A 5504-nucleotide genomic window follows, 5' to 3' on the forward strand; every position below is an offset into this window, starting at 1 on the left:
TCCCAGCTCTTTATAGAAACGAGGCATGATCGGGGGGAGGAGAGCAGGTTTTCAAGTCATAATGATCCCAGTCATTGAGACATCGAATCGCACATTGAAATCGGTTGAAAGTAAAAATATCGTTTTGTAATGCTGCTGTTAATAATGTAAACATTAAAAGTGAATTAAATGCTTAGCTGTATTGTGGGGCACAATTGCCTGGTTTTTCTTCTTTCAGCTTCTTCAACTGGAGGAAATGATTGGCTGCAATACCCAGATACGTTAGCACAAAGAGCTGGTCTGGGCTTGCACTGGGGAACCTCGTCATGTGATGCCCCTGGAAGTTATGCTGGCAGCAAATTGCTGCCTTTTTCTGGAGATGACCTTATTATTTTTCAAGCTATGTAGGTATTGGAGGTGTGCTGGGAGGGGCTAGGGTCTTAAGTTGCAGCCGAATATCCAGACCCCTTGGCTCTGTTGAGGTCCCTGGCCATCTGCCCCAGGGACCTGCCTCCCTGCTTCACTCTGCTCTCTAGTCAACGTCACCTCAGAGAGGCCCTCCTTGGTCTCCAGCCAAAGTAGCAACACCCTCACTTTTGCTTCCCTTTGGCCTCCAAGGGGCAAAACTCACTCTTGGACAACAGGGCCTGGTGAGTAGTCATCTCTTACCAAAGGAATCTGAGGAGAAAGGACATCAGAATAGACCCAGGTCTCCCAGCCCACCAGTCCCCACTCCCTCTTTAGAGGTTTTAAGGAGACAGGTGAGGGGCAAATCAGCCCAGGGAGATGTCTGACTTTTGTTCCTGGATGAGCTCTCAAGACTCCTGTCCCATTTCAGGGCAGCTTGGTGACAGAAAGGAGGATTCTGAGTGAGGTCTGGTGGGAAGGACCCAGCCCCGGTGCAAGCCAGCCTGCCTGGCCAGCTCCCGACCGGGCAGCTTCCAAGAGCTGCTTGTCTTCCTCCCTTCCTCTTGAATTCCTGGCAACCACGCTTTCATTTTTGTTCTTTCCCTCATCTTCTGTTTTATGTTTTTGGCCACAGAGGATGCAGATTTAAATCAAAAGTCCGAAGTTCAGATCATCCTGAAGAGCTGCTGATGAGTGGTCTCGCCTTGCTGTGTGTTTTATTAGAGTGCCTCCTGCCCTCTCCAGCACAGTCTGAAAGGCGCTGAGCATCTGGGAAGAGTAATGGGGCTGCCAGGGTGCTGCCCAGAGGCCTGGGCCTCCCTGATGACATTGCATTATGGAAAAGCTGTAATAACACTCTGTGAGCTTCCTCTTCCATCACACGGGGGACGTTGGTGGGCGGAGGTGGGGCTGGCTGACTGTGGCCCGGGCTGCCCTTGTGCCTGCCACCCCAGTTAGCAGGGGCAGCGCGATCAGGAGCAGGTGCTTTTCCACATCATCTGTCTTGAGGACCAAGTCAGAGGCCCCGTGGGGCAGATGAGGAAACCGAGGTCATGGAGACGCTAAGCCCATCCGCCAGTGCTCTGGCACACTCGTTATGTGAGGAGCCGGCTGGAGGAAGGAGCTGGATTGGAATCACAGCCCTGACGCTGCCAGTCCCCTGCTGTCCCCACATGCCCCCCACTTACTGTTTATGCCTCTTGTTTCTCCCTCCATAGGTGAGGTGTCAATTTGATGGGAGGATCATGGAGAAAGAGGTTACAGTAGAGACTGGCTAGGGTCCCATCAAATCCACTTGCTCCTTCTACGCATACAATTAAATGACTCTCCTCCTGCCCCCTGCCTCCCCCGCCCTGGGCATCTGGGTGGGGCCACAGGATGGGTTCTTGCCCTGGGGATGTGAGTGTGCTTTCTCTGTGCTGTCGGCTGGCTTTCCGGCCTGTGGTTGAAGTGGTGTCACAGAATGGAAGCAGCCTGGGTCCTGCGATGACTGTGTGGAGCAGAGGCTGTCTGCCAACTCAGGCGGATTGGAACATTGTTTGTAAACGGCCTTCCTTGACTAATACCTCTGTGTTTCTCAGTTCAAAAAGAAGAGAGCAAGACTTCCCTGGTGGTGGGGGGGCTAAGACTCCCAGCTTCCAATAAAGGAGGCCCAGGTTCGTTTCCTGCTCAGGGAACTAGATCCCAGATGCCGCCAACGAAGAGTTTACATGCTGCAACTAGAGAACCCACATGCTCAAACTAAGACCCAGTGCAAATAAATAATAAATATTTAAAAAGAAGAAGAGAATGCGGCTAGTGGTTAAGAACCTGCCTTGCGATGCAAGGGACATGATTTCAATCCGTGGTAGAGGAGCTAAGATCCCACATGTCACGGAGCAACTAAACCCTCGAGGAGCAACTACTGAGCCCATGCCTGGCAACGGAAAATCCTGCATGATGCAACAAAGATCCTGAAGATCCTGTGAGCCAGAACTAAGACCCAACACAGCCAAGGAAGGACATAAATATATTTTTAATAAAAGGAGAGCTCCTCACTCTGTGTAAGAGAGGCTCTTACGGTGACCTAGGCAAGATTGAGCAGAGAGGCAGAAGGTTCAAAGGCCCTTTCTAGCACTCACGTTGTGGGGTTTCTTCATTTCCGTCTTAATCTCCCCTGGTGCCCCATCTTAATCTCCTACGGCTGGCACAGGGCTGTGCCCTGAGCAGAACGCTTGATTCCCCGTTCCTGTGGCTGTCGCTCCTTGTCCTGGAACACTCATCCTTCTTCCTCATCTTTCAGTCCTGCCTCCCTTCTAAGGCACAGCTCCAGCACCACCTCTGTGATCACCCCACGTGGCAGGGAGTCCTCACTGCCTCTCCTGTCCTGTGTAACCCTCTGGGCAGCTGAGCCGAGGGCCCCCATCCCCCACTGAAGCACCAGTGATCTTTTCATATGAGGATCTTCAGTCTCTCATTAAATCAAAAGGTTCTTATGAATAGCATCGCCATCCTCACACTTCCTGGTTTCCTACAAGGCTCTAGCACCGTGGGGCTTGTACCAGGCACTTGGAAAATATCTGTTGGATGAATGAATGGAAGGCGAGGACAGATGAATGACCTCACACACAAATGAATGAGCTACTCGGCCAGATTTCCAGGGGTCTCCACCCTCTGGGCTCACTCCATCTCTCTACTTCATCTCTACTCCCAGCCACAAAACCCCACTCAGAATGGGCTGGTCTGTCCACAGACTCACCAGCCCGCTGGACCTTCTCCTCCCTCTACTCCCCATCCCCACCAATGCCCCAGCCCGTTCCCACTCCTGTCATCCTTCAGGGCCCAGACGAAGTCCCACCTTCTCCAAAGGTTTCTGTGACAACACCACTCTCCGCAAATCGTTCAACTTTATTACAGGATTGATCATCTGTACCACACGGGTTAATTCACTGTATCATTGGGTATGTCCTACGTGGTTTGCGATCAGTTCATTTGTGTTTTTCTTGCCTCCTCAACTAGAATCTAGCTCCCAAGAGCTGGATCGTCCATAGCACTTAGCAAAGAGATCAGCAGGACACAGCCGAGCAGGACAGGCATGCACTTGCAGATTGCTAGGTACCTGGGGCTCCCTCACCCTTTGGCCCTTTTTCAGTAAACACAGATTGGAGAGCAAATACACATATGCCCATCTCCTTCTCCTCTCCGCATCTTTCTGTTCTCCCCCTTCCCAGATTTGCAATACTTGAGTGGACTCATTCAGCTGAGTTGCTGAATCTGCAAAGCCTGGAACGAGGTTCAGACCGCAGTTGCCCCTCTGAGTCCAGGAGTCTAGGAAGAACAGTCTAGAATGGTGGCCAACTTAGCCCCTTGCAGCAAACTGCACTTTTGTTGGTGACGTGTTCAGGAGGAGGAGCGAATCATTTGGGCTGGACCTTGGAAGAGTTGCAAAGGAGGAAGAAGGCCACCGTGAAAGGGACCGTGGGATAAAGAGGTAGCAGGACATCACATTGGCAGGAAGACAGAGCCACCATGGAGACCAGCTGCAGCGTAGTTAGCCACGTGGGCAGCCAGCCCTAAAAGACTTAGATTCCAGGGACTTCCCTGGTGGTCCAGTGGTTAAGAATCCAACTTGCAATGCAGGGGACATAGGTTGGATCCCTGGTCGGGGAACTAAGATCTCACATGCCTAGGAGCAACTAAGCCCACGTGCCACAACTAGAGCACCCACACAATGCAACAAAAATCCCAGGTGCTGTGACTAAGGCCTGACGCAGCGAATAAATCAATAAATACCAAAAAGAAAAAAAAGACTCAGATTCCAGCTGACATTCCCACCTCACCCTCAGGCAGCTCCCAGAGCACCCAAGGCTGAGAATGGGGACAGGAATCAGAAGCTCAGCCAGGGAGTTTTGGACTTGGTTGATGCAGTACTAATTTCTCAACCAAGGAAGTGGCCCAGAAAAAGCAGTATTTTGGGCTCCCTTTCATCATTAGGAAATACTTCGTTTTCAGCTGACTTCTTTTTGCCACACAGCATTTGTTGTTCAGTCACTCAGTTGTGTCCGACTCTTTTCGACCCCACGGACTGCAGCATGCCAGGCCTCGCTGTCCATCACCAACTTCCGGAATTTACTCAAACTCATGTCCATTGAGTCGGTGATGCCATCCAACCATCTTATCCTCTGTTGCTCCCTTCTCCTCTTGCCCTCAATCTTTCCCAGCGTCAGGGTCTTTTCCAATGAGTCAGTTCTTCATATCAGGTGGCCAGAGTATTGCAACTTCAGCTTCAGCATCAGTCCTTCCAATAAATATTCAGGGTTGATTTCCTGTAGGATTGACTGGTTTGATCTCCTTGCTGTCCAAGGGACTCTCAAGCACCACAGTTTGAAAGCATCAGTTCTTTGGTGCTCAGCCTTCTTTATGGTCCAACTCTCACATTCATACACGTCTACTGGAAAAGCCATAACTTTGACTATATAGACCTTTGCAGGCAAAGTAATCTCTCTGCTTTTTAATACGCTGTCTAGGTTTGTCATAGCTTTTCTTCCAAGGAGCAAGCATCTTTTAATTTCATGGCTGCAGTCCCCATCCACAGTGATTTTGGAGCCCAAGAAAATCAAATCTGTTACTGTGGTTTGACTCAATTTTCTCACCAAGGATGCAAGGCATGAACCTCAGTCACAACTTTGTGGAGGCCAAAGATAATCAGGCAAGCTACCTTGCTTGGAAATCTATACAATGTAAACTAAAATGTAAAGAAGTGTTTATTATCCAGGCACTCTTTCTTTCTGCTGGTGTGGATTTTTTTTTTTTCTTTGTGGGAGGGGCGGAGAGGCTGCGTGGATTTTTGAAAGTTGATTAGCTATGAGAATACAAAAATTGTTTCCTTTTGCATTGTGTAAAGTTCACATGAAGAGACTACTTACTCAGGTCTGGTGCCTGCCTTGTGATACACGTACATTATTTTATTAGCCATAATTTCTCACCCAGGTTCCCTGAAGGACTGCAGGAAATCGCTGTACTGTTCTTGTGGTGGTATAGTCACCCATAAATTGGAAATACCGTACAGTGTGATGATCAGAATCAACAAACAGAAAGGGTAATAAGGCACATCAAATAATCACTGGTGACCTCAGCAG

The sequence above is a fragment of the Giraffa tippelskirchi genome, chromosome 8 (genome assembly GCF_054371585.1).
Source record: "Giraffa tippelskirchi isolate mGirTip1 chromosome 8, T2T-mGirTip1v1.2.pri, whole genome shotgun sequence".
In the NCBI taxonomy this organism is placed as follows: Eukaryota; Metazoa; Chordata; class Mammalia; order Artiodactyla; family Giraffidae; genus Giraffa; species Giraffa tippelskirchi.